This window comes from Bos indicus x Bos taurus, chromosome 8 (genome assembly GCF_003369695.1).
Source record: "Bos indicus x Bos taurus breed Angus x Brahman F1 hybrid chromosome 8, Bos_hybrid_MaternalHap_v2.0, whole genome shotgun sequence".
In the NCBI taxonomy this organism is placed as follows: domain Eukaryota; kingdom Metazoa; phylum Chordata; class Mammalia; order Artiodactyla; family Bovidae; genus Bos; species Bos indicus x Bos taurus.
Window position 1 is genome coordinate 5,645,678 of NC_040083.1, and position 15,224 is coordinate 5,660,901.

At 45.2% G+C, this 15,224-nt stretch overlaps 2 long non-coding RNA genes across 5 annotated transcripts in view; one reads left to right on the plus strand and one right to left on the minus strand.

Annotated features, from left to right (window-relative positions):
- The window catches only part of LOC113896872, a 56,005-nt gene extending 48,341 nt beyond the window's left edge, over positions 1-7,664 (plus strand). For both annotated transcript variants that reach the window (XR_003512159.1, XR_003512158.1), the window contains exon 3: positions 7,585-7,664. This is a non-coding gene — a long non-coding RNA (uncharacterized LOC113896872). The remainder of the gene's footprint in view (positions 1-7,584) is intronic.
- On the minus strand, positions 6,768-14,343 carry LOC113896871. 3 transcript variants are annotated; one of them, XR_003512156.1, is made up of 2 exons: positions 13,816-14,343; positions 6,768-7,649 (listed from the first exon to the last, which is right to left on the minus strand). It is a non-coding gene; the product is annotated as an uncharacterized LOC113896871 (long non-coding RNA). The 3 variants fall into 3 exon arrangements; XR_003512155.1 differs by lacking the exon at positions 13,816-14,343 and adding an exon at positions 8,979-9,354; XR_003512157.1 differs by lacking the exon at positions 13,816-14,343 and adding an exon at positions 7,912-8,497.
- Positions 14,344-15,224: the final 881 nt, after the last annotated feature.

Genomic DNA, 15,224 nt, shown 5'->3' on the forward strand with positions numbered 1-15,224 from the left:
CCATGTCTCTGCATTGGCAAGCAGATTCTTTACCACTGAACCACCAGGGAAGCCCCAAACACACTTTTTTAATCGAGGTATTTCTAAGCCAATTATTTTTTCACTGTATTAACTGTAAAAGTCATACAGGATTATTTCTTAAAACTCAGACAATACAGAATAAAGATGCTCCCCCTTCATGCTGCTGAGGATTATACTAGTATTTATCTTCTTTGTGATTAGGCTGAGGCCATGTAACTGTCATATTTCAGAGGATCTGTGAGGTCATAATAATGCTAACGCATTGTTTGCTTTTTCACTGCATTGATGTTTGCACCGATGGCACAAAGGCAACAGTGGGTAAAACTGCTGGTCCCTTAGTGTGAAACTGCACTGCGTATCCAGCTGTGTTGGTCAGCGTTGCATTATCCATCGCCGTGCATTCACAGGAACCCAAAAAAGCCCACTTTAATTAAGCATGTTCTTGAAGATTTAGTAAAAATTGTGACTTTTATTCAGTCTCAACTCTGAGCATGCATAATATTCTGTGACACATGAACCACTTCTGCATGTGACGTCCTACAAGGATAAACATTTGTGTCATTATCTACATTCCAAGATAAATGAACCTCTTTTTTCATTAAGCAGTTTTTACTTGAAAGACAGACTACAGTTATTCAGATTGAGTTTTGGCATATCTTTTTTTTCAAATGAACCCAGTGAGCCAGTGACTTCAAGGAATGTTGCCAGTGACAGTGTGCTTTCAAGAGAAAATTTGAATTTTGAAAAATGTGTCTGCTACTGTGAGAGCTTGATAGCGTCTCAATACTGGAGGCATTTCTGATGAGTCAGTGGTGTTACTAATTACTGTGATTTTTTTTTTTTTTTTTTTTTTGGATATTGCACTGTGAAACATGTTAGCTTTTGGAAGGAATGCAAAGTCCACTGAAGGGTTTTAGAATCACATTATGTAAACTTGAAGCAAACACCACTTGCCCAGTTGTGGTTCAGAGTCAGAGAAGAAGAGCTACAACGATCTGAGATGGCTGTTAAAACACTTCTCCCTTTGCCAATGATGTATCTGATAGAGGATGGATTTTCTTCATATATTTCCCCCAAACAACATATCATAGTAGACTGATCACCCAAGAAGATAGTAGAACCAGCTGCCTCCCATGAAGTCAGACACTAAGGAAACTTGCAGAGGCATTTTATTTTTCTTTGGCTGTGCCGGGTCTTTGTTACTGCACAGGCTTTCTCGAGTTGCAGCCAGGGGCTGCTCTCTGTTGCGGCGTGCAGGCTTCTCATCGTGATGGCTTCCCTTGTTGCAGAGCACAGGCTCTAGGATGCGGGGCTTTGGTAGTTGCAGCTCATGAGCTTCGTTGCCCCACAGCATGTGGAATCTTCCTGGAGCAGGGATCAAATCCGTGTTCCCTGCATGGGCACGGGGATTCCTAACCATCAGGGAACTCCTATAGTAAATACATATCTTAAATTTCACCCTTTTATTTTCTAATATGATTCATGTCAATAAATACAATTAACAAAACCTCTTCAGGGTACTCAGTATTTTTAAAGAGTGTAAAGGGATCCAGAAACACAAACTTGAAAATGTGCTTCAGGAAACATGAAAATACTGGAAACACAATGTCAGGGGTACAAAGCAGAATGCTGAAATGGAGGTACAGTGACTCCAGCGATGTGAAAATATATGTGCACAGAAAAGGAATAGGATGAAACTATAAAATAATAATAATTAGGTGATTTAAGTTTTATGTTCATAAAATTTCCAACTTTTCTACAATAACATGTTTTGCTCCTATAATCGGGAAGGATAGAATTTTGGTTCCAACCACAGAGCATATATTTATCTGCTTCTAATAGTGGTAGCCACCAAAAGAGCATCATGTTTTCATTTTATAGTTGTGTAGAAGGATTTAATGTGCCCGACTCTAAGACAGGGAGATTTTTAAATCACGAAACTTTCCCAAATCAAATAAAAGCATTTCTTTCTGGTAGTTCCCTGAGGAGGTAATAAACTTATTCAAATGACATTTTGGGGGCTCCTATTGAAGAATTGGACTTCATTTGTGGCTCAGACAGTAAAGAATCTGCCTACAATGCAGGAGACCTGAGTTCAATCCCTGGGTTAGGAAGATCCCCTGGAGAAGGAAATGGTAATCCACTCCAGTATTCTTGCCTGGAAAATCCCATGGACAGAGGAGCCTGGGGGGCTACAGTCCATGGGGTGGCAAAGAGTCAGATACAACTGAGGGACTAAACAATAACAACAAATTGAAGAACTGTCTATGAAGAGTCAGCCACAGAAGAAATGGATCTCCTCTCTATAGAGACACAGCATTCTCTCTCCTCCCTCCTCTAACAGCTTCAGCTAACAGTTTATATGCTTGTTGACACTGACCTTGAAAGCTGTTGTGAAAGACGGTAAGGCCACCTACAGGGGAGGAGCCCAGAAGAGCCCCCAGTCTCCTTATAAAAGCAAGTCTCTTTGGAGCTAGCCTAAGTTACTTGGCTGTACTCTGCAAAGGAGAATTAAAAGAAAGCAAGGGGAACTTCCCTGGTGCTGCAGGGCTAAGACGCCGTGCTCCCAATGCAGGTGGCCTGGGTTTGATCCCTAGTCAGAGAACTAGATCCCACATGCTGCTGCTAAGACCTGGCACAGCCAAATAAATAAATACAAATATTTTTTTTTAATAAAATGAGGACTTAATTACACTTTTCTTTTTATCCCTACTCAGTACAGAGTGCCATACTGAGCACAAAGCAAAGGCTCAATTAACTTATGTTAGTGGCAGCCTCTATGCCATCCTAGGGTCATTCAGGCTGTGGACTGGATTGTCTGTGTTGACATGGCTCAGCTAAAGAGAAGCTGAGAGTTATCAGGTTGTTTAGACTCAAAGATGATTCCGCTTTCCCCAGTAACCTAAAACTCAGTCTCCTACTGGGGTGACCACTTCAGCATCCTTAATAATGCAACTTCACTCCGTCTTAGTCTGACCTGACTTCTCCAGCTAAGCTTATTCACCCAAGGCCAACCAAAGCTGGAGAGAGGCATCTGCTGGCCTGGCCATCTGACCTCTGCCATGTATCACTGTGCTGCAGATGAACAAGTCAGAACAAAGGGACAGACTGCGCAGAGACAGGGCCCTGAACGTATAATTTTCACGGAAAGTTTGGCCTCTGGCTTACCCGTTAACTCCTTTTGAAGAACAGCTGCCTCTCAGGTTGAATCATCTCTCTTTTGCCTGCAACGTACAGAAAGATAAACCAACCTGCCCGATGCGACTCTCTTCAGAACGAGGTTTTCTGCCAGGATTCAGGTGCTGGAAAACTCATGTCCCTTGAAAAGAAGCCCCAGCAAAATGAAGACTTATTAGTATTTATTTTTGCATTTGGAGAGGGAGGGCGATGTCATTCCATGTTTTAGACACATCTTAATTTGCGGATTTTTCTTCTAAGACTCTTCTAATTGGATGAAAGTGCGCCGGGGCTGATTTATGGATCTCCGGAGGTGCCAGGCATCACTTCACATCTGCACAGCTGCTCTGCAGCAGTTTAACTTGGCGGAGGGTGTAAGCCTTGGAATTGTGTCATCTATTTGTACATGCTTACAACAGACTCCTTGTGCAGGTTCTTCAAGACTCTTTGCGGGCATGGTCGAGCCTGGGTGTTGAAGGAGTCTCACGGAGTGATTTATCCTATTGGGAGGCTTTCAGAGTTTCCATAATAAAGGCTGAGATAGTGTTCTGTGCCATGGATTCAGTTCCCCAGGGAATTAGAGATGGGCTGAGGTGGAGAGGCTGCCAGAATGCAAGGCTTCAATCCCACAGTGGTCATCCAGCCAATGCTGGAAGTGCCACTGTGCACAACAGGCTCACTTTCACTCTGAGGTGTCACAGGGAAGCAGCCAAAAGCAGGAGCATGGGGGTGGGGGTGTGTGATGTCATGTGAGTCACCGCAGGTATAAATAACTTGAGAAGCTCTACTGACAATAGAGGATCTGGCCTCCACAGTAGCTAACAAGGCTATCTTCAAGCTCAAAGGCCTGAGTTCTGGCCCTGATGTCCTTTGTAGTCAAGGATGATACTGTGTGTTCCTCCCTGTAGCCAAGTGTGGCTGAAAATACCCAGGTGACAGACGATAAGGGCTTTTTGTGGGGCGGGGTGTGGGATGGGGCATGGAAAGCTTGTGTGGGGTCTCTGTGGGGGGCCTCCCAGCAGTCAGCTCAGCTTGTCACAGAGCATCAGGACTCCATCTGCAGCGACCCAGCAACGCTGGCATCATCCCCTTGGCTCCAATGACCCACAAATGTCTCCACTCTTGAGCATCTTTCCCTGGGTCCTGTGACCAGGGATTTCCCCTCCTACCTGGCTGCTTGCTGTCCCGTGTGCCCATGCTGGGCAGGCAGGCGGGGGCCAGCTTTCTTGCTACACTGTTTGCAGGGGGTGGGGGGAGAGGCCTTTGAGGTGGGCTGGGTCCTTTGGCAGCTTTCTTGATGGGTGGTTTTATTTTGCCACTTCAGCACTGATTTGTTCCCAACCTTTAGGGCTGAAAGGACTTCCCCTGCTTTCTCAACATCTCCTGTCTTAGACCAGGGAATGCAGAGGCAGTGCTTTGGGCTAAGATCTGCCTCTCCTGTTGGTAGGCTAAGTGGACCCTTACATAGTTTATAGCCTTAAAAAAACGGTACCATACCAGCCTATTTTCAAAATCCTTTTTTTTTTAAGTTAGAAATTCCTGAAGGCTAATCTCAGAAACCTAGTAACAGGTTCACAAGCCACCGACAGAGCTCAAGTGAGGCTCAGGCAGTGCTGGTGGCTTCAGCCAATGGCAAGCACTGAGTGGCTGCTTTTTACTTCGCCTCTTTGGCAAATCAAAATCTTCTCACATGTGGGTTCAAGATGGGATTAGGAAAGATAGGAAAAGGGCTTCTTGGTGGTGCCTTAGCCTTAAAATCTCCTACAGGAGGAACTGCAAACTATCTTGAACAGGGGAAGTCCAAGAAGCTTACTAGCTCCTTAACTTCCTCGAGAAGCATCTGAACTGAGGGTAGCTTTGGGCATAAGGAAGTTGTGATGAGGATGGGTGAGATGAGACGGTTGGGGCTGAGACCTACCCTGCCCACTGGGCTTCTGCAGGAGGGGAAGACAATCCAGTGCCTCCACGAGCAGCCAAGGGACACCAAGTCCCTTGGTGTCCAAGAAGGGACACCTTCTCAGGAGGGAGAAGGGCCCTGGAATTAGGAGACAAAGGAACTAAAAACAGACTTTGTCTACCTCACAATCCTGTCTCTTTGGTTTGAGGTCATCCAAGAGTCCCATCCTACACAATGTTTGAAGCTGTTTCTCCAGGGCACATCTCTAAATCAGCGTTTATCTCTTCCTGGCCCTGCGAGGATGCTGGAAGTGAGGCCCAGTCCCCAAGTCTCCAGCACATGAACCAGTGGTCTCTGATCTTGTAGATATTCTTTTTTTTTGACAAACTAGGAGGAATGGGATTGAGGGTAACAAGCATCTAGTATGTTTTGGTATTCCCATTTTGTAGATGAGGAAACTGAAGTTTGGTTATGGAAGCAGGCTCACGTGAGAGTGAACAGCAAAGATGGGATGTAAACTGAAGCCACCTACCAGGGGTGAGTGGGTTGGCGAGTCAGCCCGAATCAGGGAGCCCCTGCGTGTGACGTTGGCAGCCCTGTGTCAGAACCCTGGTCTTCTCTCTAAAGTCCTGACCAGGAACTCCGGGAAAACATTTAAGTTCTCCTCATGGTGTTTGAGAAGGAAATAGTTCCTCTGAGATTCTCTTTCTCCAAGGAAGATCCTAGTAGGTTTGGGTTGATAGACCCCCAGGAAGTCACTGGTAATAGAGGCTGACACCCCTATAAAATCAATCTATGCCCAGTAGGCTGAGCCCTTGGCTTCCTTTTTCCCATTGGATTTCTGTCAGGAATCCCAACTTCACAGCTTGTGACACGATCCGGCCCTTCTAGTTACAGAGCTCTTCCTCATGAATTACTCAGTCAAACCTCAAAGCCCGTGTATCATTCCTTCTCTGTCAGGTGAGGGCATGGAGACAGAATGCCCACGCATTCCTGACGGCAGCGCGGCTAGGACCCCGGAGACCGGGGTAGACTCTAGAACACACGTGCTCTTAGCGCTGCCCCGCCCTGCTCCTTCTCCACATCCTACGCAAGGGTTTATTGAGGACCACACTTCTGCACAAGGCAGCCGACGGCAGCAGTGGTCACCTGGAGGCAAGGCCCTAGGGTGTGGTGCTGGTGGGGTTGGCCCGAGAAATTAAAATCAGGGCTGACTGGGGTACAACAGGACGGATGCCAAGCTTGGCTGACAGGCCCAGCCTGAATTGGGCAGTGCTGGCAGCATGCAGTGTTATGAAACATTTTCAAAGTACCTAAGAAATCTTTTTTAAGGTGATAAAATGTCTATGTTCAAAGTGTTAGAAAATATTTGAAACAAGCCATTCCTAAGTAGGTTGAGGTAAGTATTGCTAAGACATACTATTCACATGTGTAAGAGTAAGTTCTTCATAAAATAGAACTGAATTCAATTGTTTAAAATGGGTTTGCTCTTGGGTTGCATGGAGACATGCACGTGATTTAATTGTTGCCCTCACTTTTCAACGTTTTAACTGTCAAACAGACATAGGATGGCACCTTTCCTATGAAATGTGATTTATAATATCCTCTACTCTTACTGAAAATTGTTTGTGTATTAGTTAGGATTAGATTGCTAGAAGATCCAAAACAGCACTGGTTTAAAGAAAATAGTTTATTTTTCTCTCATGAAAAGAGGTCAGGATGGTCATGGATGGTTTGGTGGCTTCCTGGTGTCAAGGACTTCTGCTCTTCCTATCTTGTTACTCACTATGCATGAATTCTATTTTCAAATTCACCTCATGGCCCAGTATGGCTGCTGGAGTGCCAACAATTGTATCTGCAGTCCAGGGAGCAAAAAGAAAAAGGGAGCAAGAATGAAGGAACACTCTCTTCCACTTCCACTTATGTCTCCTCAGCTAGAACTCCGTGATTTGCCAGGTCTGGCTACAAAACAGACAGAAATGTATGATTTTAGCTAGCCATAATGTTCTCCGCTAAAACGATAGGATTATTTTTACAAAGAAAAAAAGTGAGAACAAACATTTAATGGCAATTAGGAGTCTACATACCACAGCTGGATTCTGGAACCCATTCCCTTCACCTTGTTCCCTAGGCTCCCACACTTGCTCCTTGCCCATGTGCATTTAGATTTCCAGCATTAAGGTCCTGTTGAGAACTGTGGAATGTCTGAGATTCCCCCTACTTGTGAGTGAGGAGCCAGCATGCCAGTGTTCTCAGTGCTGGCAGGAGACACAGGGCCCTGGGTCAGAGATAAAGGCTTAGTTACAGCAACAGTCTGAGTGCCAGTCTTTCCTTGTGGCAGCTCCCAGCCTCAGTCCCCATAGGGTGACAGCTGCACAGCAGCAGCTGACATTACAGGAAAGGCACTGTGAGCTCAAGGAAGGCAAGGGTTGTCTGGCCAGCAGTCTCCCTTCCTTCTGCAGAGGGAAACTCCATCTCTGTACTTCCAGGCCGTCCACTGTGAGGAACCCTTGTGAAGACAGTCCATCCAGAACACCGGTGTCAGCGTCTCTGCCTGCAACATGACAGACAGAGGAGAGGCCGTGGGGAACAAAGACCAATGTGACACAGTACACATGGAGCGGGTCACCAGGAAAGAAGCACCAGACACTCCCCGGCCTCTTGTGAGTGGGCAGAGCTCTGGGGGCTTGGGGGAGGGAGGGGCGAGGCTGGACCTTGAGCCAGGAGAGGCTCCGCCCCACATGCTGGTGTGCAGATGGGGCCGATGCTTCACAAACCTGCCCGTGTCCTGAGGAGTATGTGGAAGTTACACTTACTCTCCGTGGACAGATGGAGTCAGGTTCTGCTCATCCCGTGTGTCCTGTCGGCCCTCTGTCCCGCCCCTCAGCATCCTCTCGTCTCCCTGAAGGAATTCTTGTGCCCTGAGTGAAAGTGTATCTCCTGTATAAGGTCTGTGTTTCTCAGTTCGGGGGCCATGGGTTGCCCTGGATGCGAGGGTTCCCTGGCAGGGCATGAGGGCGCACCAGGGACAGACCACTGCTGGTCTGGGACTGGATGCCCCTGGATTCCCTCAGGGGAACGAGAATTTCAGGAACCCTCACAGCCCTCGGGATGGCAGGACTCACTGAGGTGACCTGAGCTCAGAGCTGAAAGTGCTCCTAATAGGTTGTTAGGGGCTGGGGTGTAGCAGGGGAGTACAGCCGAGCTGACCCTGTTTTGGGGAAGTTTAAAAGCGTACAAGTGAGTCCAGTCAGGGAAACAAAAGTAGGTAAGCAACTGTTTAGTGCTCCACTTGTCCTATGGAAGTAAAATGCAAGTCATGTATGGAGTTTTAAATGTTTTAGTATGTAGTTGCTGAGTCGTGACTGACTCTTTTGTGACCACATGGACTGTAGCCCACCAAGTTCCTCTGTCCACAGGATTTCCCAGGCAAGAATACTGGAGTGGGTTGCCATTTCCTCCTCTAGGGGATGTTCCTGGGATCAAACCCATGTCTCCTGCATTGGCAGGCAGATTCTTTACCTGCTGAGCCATTGGGGAAGCCCATAAATGTTTTTTTAGTAGCAATATGAAAAATAGGTTAAATTAATTTTAACATTATATTTTATTTAACCCAATATACTGAAAATGTGATCAGTTTAGTATGCAGTCAATATAAAATTATTTGGGAAAAAGTTCACATTTTATGCTAGTCTTCCTAGTGTGCATGCATTTTATACCTACGGTGAGTCTCAATTCAGACAAGTCACATTCAGGGGTTCAATAACTATATGAAGGTTGCGGCTTCCATACCAGACAGCAAAGGCTTAGTCCAAGATTGTGGGGTGTGTGTGTGTGTGGTGTCAGTGGTGCTTGACACAGACAATACATGTACTGTCCTGACCTTGTCTTCTGTGTGTGGGGCAAGTGTTCTGTCTTCCCAGATGTGTAGGGTGTCCTTTTCTTTTCCTCACATCTTCCTTTGCGCACCGGAAAATCAGCTATAGGGGAGACTTGGTGCTTGCTACCTTAGCCAGGCCCATATCTGGCTGGCATAAAGAACATTTATGGAGGAAATGGCCAATCTGAAGTTTAAAAAAAAAAAAAAGAGGTTGTGGGGAGACAGGTTAAAAAGAGAAGAGGAAGCAGGAGGAGGAGAAAACCTTGTACACTGCAGAATACATTACTGCTGCTACTGCTAAGTCACTTCAGTCGTGTCCGACTCTGTGCGACCCCAGAGACGGCAGCCCACCAGGCTCCCCCGTCCCTGGGATTCTCCAGGCAAGAACACTGGAGTGGGTTGCCATTTCCTTCTCCAATGCATGAAAGTGAAAAGTGAAAGTGAAGTCGCTCAGTCGTGTCCGACTCTTCTCGACCCCATGGACTGCAGCCTACCAGGCTCCTCCATCCATGGGATTTTCCAGGCAAGAGTACTGGAGTGGGGTGCCATCGCCTTCCCTGAGAACACACTACACTTGCAGTCAAATGGAACAAATTCTTTACTTGGTACATAGACTTGTCCTAGGCAGTGTGCTCAAAGGGAGAATTCCCAAGAAGCAGTGAGAGGTTCGGAGTCATTCATCGACTTAATCATGATCTATTTTCTTGCCTTGAACAGTGCCAGCTGGAATATGTTACATTCTATCCCAGGAAGGGAATCCAAGGAACAATTCCCAGCAAGCAGTTGTTCAGTGTGCAGAGAGTAAAAACCTCCGAGGCTTTTCATTAGGAGTTTCCCAAGATTTTTCCATCATCTTCCACCTAGAGCAGTGCAGTGTAGCAGTGTTAGCTGCTCAGTTGTGTCCGACTCTTTGGGACCCCACGAACTGTAGCCTGCCAGGCTCCTCTGTCCATGGGATTCTGCAGGCAAGAATACTGGAGTGGATTGCCATTCCCTTCTCCAGAGCATCTTCCTGACCCAGGGATCGAACCCAGGTCTCCTGCATTGTAGGCAGATTCTTTACCATCTGAGTTACAGGGAAGATCCACCTAGACAGATGTAGTCAAATGGAAAAATTAGGACTGTAACGGTATACAATTTGGGACCCAACACTGTGTTGGTGTGAGGAGAGACTCAGATTCCAATCAGAAGGCAATTTGAGTTTTGGTACAAGACATTCACTTAGGGCAGGCTTCCCTGGTGGCTCAGAAGGTAAAGAAGACGGAAAAAACAACAAGGCAGGCCTGGTAAATGCCTGACACAGACATGGAACAGCGCAAAGGCTTAACTCAGCCCTGTCCCAGGCACCTGAGATAAGTGCTTGGTCTAATGATGCTTTAGCATTCAACTCTGTAATATGTGACAAAATAATGGGATTAACATGCAAAACTATAAAAACGCAGTGAACTCTATATTGTGAATGGAACTGTACACTGTGAACTGGGAAAAATGAACATCAATTTGAGGGCTATGACAGACTTAAGATGTATAATTCTGAAATATGATGTTCTTTTACTTTATCTAAGATTTTAAGGAAATGCCAGTATTCTATTTGACTCACAGACCTGATGTAGCCCCCTTAACCATGAATGTCCACAGTAGGAAAAATGAACTGAGCCTATAAACTAGTTTCTCTACTTTCTGAACTATTATCAGCTATGAGTTGTCCCCCTCTTCCAAATGTGGGCCTGATATTAATACTACAGAAGGGTAGTATCTATACACATATGTATCTACAATTCCAGGAAGCTGGGAATTTTCTGGATCATGTGGACTAACAAAAAATTTCTCATGGAATATGCAATGAATTGAAACAATGCTTTAAAATTTTTTTCTTAATTATAATTTATCAAGTTAATGTAGTCTGTTCTTTATTTGGATGTGAGTAAACAGGCTACTGACAAAAGGTATTTTCCTGTTGTACTAAAGAATCACATGACCAAGTTTTTGGCATTGGTCTAGAATCTAGGCATTATTGTATTATGCAAAAGAATCACTAGAATTTAACCTAATTGACTACTCAAGTCTCTACAGATTAAAAATCAGTGAATCCACCCAGGAGACAAGCCAGCACAGGTGCACAGCAGTTGACCCATGACCTACCAGCTGTTGCCTTTTGGGTTCACGTGACTGAGAGGAAGCTGGAAAAACTCGAATTTGTTGACAAAAACTGTTAGTCACCAAAGGCCAGAATTTTTTTGCCTTGGATTATTTTGGGAGAACCCTGCCAACAATTTCATAACGATAACTTGGACATTTGCCTATAATTCTTGTAACCCCTCCCAGCTGGAGCTAAGTATTAGCATTAAAACACTCCTGTTAAAATGGTCCTCCAAGGTTCAGTGTCTCTATGCTGCCTTAATCTGCTCCCAGTTCCACTTCACCTGAATTCCCAAAGCCACACATGTTCTTCTATTCCAGTGATGCGGAGTCACATCAAGTCAGCCAAGCCAGCAAGCTTGGGAGTTGGAGAAGAACATTTTGAAATCATCTAAAAAGAACATGTTTTTTAATTACAAGAAGGTGGGAGATGAGATTTCTCCCCAAATAATTGAACCCAAATGGAACTAAGGCTTTGTAAAAATGGAATTATTTAAAAAATCAATAGTGATCAATGATTATTTCAATGATGTAAGTCAATGCTCCCTACATATTTTAGGCCAATAGGCCCACAAACTCCTCCCCCTTATCCCTCACTGATGAAAACCTTTCCATAGTGTGTGCTATGTGCCAAGCACATGGGTGGGTATCCAGACAATGCTCTGTGTGAGGGCGATAGCCCTGCTCCCAGAGCCATTCTCTGAGCTCCAGCCAGACATGGACAGCCACCTGGTGCCCTCGCATCTCTCCCACTGACACTCTTACATAATCCAGAAGAAGGAGACTGACACTTAAAAGGTCCTTAGAGTATTCCATGGCTCTCCCCTTTCCAACTGACAGACATCAGAGAACGACCCTGACTGTGGAGAGCCCAGCACACTAACGACACAAAGCATGACTTGAAAGTGGATGCTTCCCTTCTGAAACCCACTGATAAACACAAACTTTGCAGATAAAACAACAGTAACAGAGAACAGGAGGCAGTTGCTAGGGGTCGGTGGGAAGGAGGGAGCTGACGACAAAGGGCAGAGAAAGCGGGAGCTTTCTCTGGGATGGAGTGGTTGCTTCTGGGTCCTCATGGTGGTGCATCTATGACTCTGTGCATCTCTCAAAGTGTACAGAAATGTACACACACAAAATGAATTGTACTATATGCACATTAACAGTAAATTCAAAGAAAAGGGACCGACCCCTCTACACTGTTGGTAGAAATGTCAATTGGTACAGCCACTATGGAGAACAGTATGCTGCTGCTGCTGCTGCTAAGTTGCTTCAGTTGTGTCGGACTCTGTGCAACCCCATAGATGGCAGCCCACCAGGCTCCCCCATCCCTGGGATTCTCCAGGCAAGAACACTGGAGTGGGTTGCCATTTCCTTCTCCAATGCATGAGAGTGAAAAGTGAAAGTGAAGTCGCTCAGTCGTGTCCGACTCTAGTGACCCCATGGACCGCAGCCCACCAGGCTCCTCTGTCCATGGGATTTTCCAGGCAAGAGTACTGGAGTGGGGTGCCATTGCCTTCTCTGGGAGAACAGTGTGGAGGTCCTTAAAACTCTGTATGATCCAGCAATCCCACTCCTGGGCATATATCTAAACAAAACTCTTAATTCGAAAGGGCAGCACTATTCACAATAGCCAAGATATGGAAGCAACCTAAATGTCCATCAACAAATGAATGGATAAAGAAGATGTGATACATATATACGTACAATAGAAAATAACTCAGACATCAAAAAGAATGAAATTTTGCCATCTGCAGCAATACAGACAGACCTACGAAGATAAACATTTAATAGATGTACTGGACAAGAATAGGAGTCTGTCTCCTGAAAACAGCAAAAGCGAGAACTCTTTGCCCCCAGAGACAGAGTAAGCAGGGACAGCACAGGTCAAGACCCTATTCCAACCAGGCCCGTCAAATCAGGCACTGAGCCTGACCCACCTGTGTATTGCCGGCACCATGTTTTGCTCAGAGCAGGTGCTCACAATGTCTTGTTTTACCTGAAGTGTTGGGAGTAGAAGGCTTCTGGCAGGCACATACAGAGCAGCGACTCGGAGTATCCCCAGTGCAGTGATCCGTGTAACTTAGAGTTAATTCTGCCACCGTATGTAAACAAAGACTGCCCAAGATATTTTCATTTCGTTTAGTTTGGCTGTCACTCAAGGCAGAGTTCAGAATTAAGGAATTGGATACTATCTTGGATATTAGTGATGGGCCATAAAAAATAAATTAGGTCCTTTAAATAGTAAGTACTGCATAAAACCACCCAGGGATTAGCCAGAGAAAAAAATGGCAAAGCAAATCTTTAAGAAAATTTTTCTGTGATCAATTGAATCTTTTTAGAATTCAGACAACATAAGACGACTCAGAATTTGGTCATAAAAAGAAAGCTGCCAAAATAATAACACAAAATAAATGTTGAACCCTTTATTTTTATGAATTTGTTTTCTCAAAAGAAAACAGAGGTGCTGCCAATTTATCCCTCAGTAACTTTCCAACTGGGTAAAGCATTAAAATAATATATGCTATTTAAAAATTATAAGGAATTCATTAAATGGGCGAGATCTCAGATTTCATGTATTGAGGATTTTGCTTTGATAGGACACAAACTCCCTATTGGGATTAGATATTTTTGGATATGAGCAGTTCTCTTCTCACTGGAGGGAAAATGCTGAATAAATGAGTGAATAATAAATTCTTACCTGCGAATTTCTCTGTCAGCATCAGACACCAACAAAGCAGCCTGCAGGAAGGAGAGGCGGGGGAAGGTGGGGTGGGGCTCGTGGAGTCTGGCCTTCTGGGTGTAGGTAGGGAAGAGCTGCCCTCCAACCCAGGGGGAGGCTCGCTCCTGCAGCCTGACTGTCTACACATGGCAACGGACTCTGTAAGAGGCATATGTTGTTGCTTATGCTGCCTTGTAGCTGCCAAGGCTCTGTGCCTGCACACATGTCTCTCTAGCACATGAGAGACAGCATTTCCAGAGGTCTTACCTTCTTCAGGAGGGTGAGCATCTGGCCCAGCCCACATGGAGAAGCAAGGAAGAGTTAGGAACAGGGTTACAGTTCATATTAGTGATCTGTCCATTTCCTTTCTTTTTCCCCTTTCTGTCTCTCTAATCTGTTTATCATTGGTAAGCACCATAATATATATTTACCAGAGTGAAAAAGTTGGCTTAAAGCTCAACATTCAGAAAATGAAGATCATGGCATCCGGTCCCACCACTTCATGGGAAATAGATGGGGAAACAGTGGAAACAGTGTCAGACTTTATTTTTCTGGGCTCCAAAATCACTACAGATGGTGACTGCAGCCATGAAATTAAAAGACACTTACTCCTTGGAAGGAAAGTTATGAGCAACCTAGATAGCATATTCAAAAGCAGAGACATTACTTTGTCAACAAAGTTTCGTCTAGTCAAGGCTATGGTTTTTCCTGTGGTCATGTATGGATGTGAGAGTTGGACTGTGAAGACGGCTAAGCGCCAAAGAATTGATGCTTTTGAACTGTGGTGTTGGAGAAGACTCTTGAGAGTCTCTTGGACTGCAAGGAGATCCAACCAGTCCATTCTGAAGGAGATCAGCCCTGGGATTTCCTTGGAAGGAATGATGCTGAAGCTGAAACTCCAGTACTTTGGCCACCTCATGCGAAGAGTTTACTCATTGGAAAAGACTCTGATGCTGGGAGGGATTGGGGGCAGGAGGAGAAGGGGACGACAGAGGATGAGATGGCTGGATGGCATCACTGACTCGATGGACATGAGTCTCAGTGAACTCCGGGAGTTGGTGATGGACAAGGAGGCCTGGCATGCTGCAATTCATGCAGTCGCAAAGAGTTGGATATGACTGAGTGACTGATCTGATCTGATCTTAGTTTTCTGAATGTTGAGCTTTAAGCCAACTTTTTCATTCTCCTCTTTCACTTTCATGAAGAGGCTTTTTAGTTCTTCTTCACTATCTGTCATAAGGGTGGTATCATGTGCATATCTTATTGATATTTCTCCTGGCAATCTTGATTCCAGTTTGTGCTTCATCCAGCCCAGCATTTCTCATGATGTATTCTGCATTTAAGTTAAATAAGCAGGGTGACAATATACAGCCTTGACGTATTCCTTT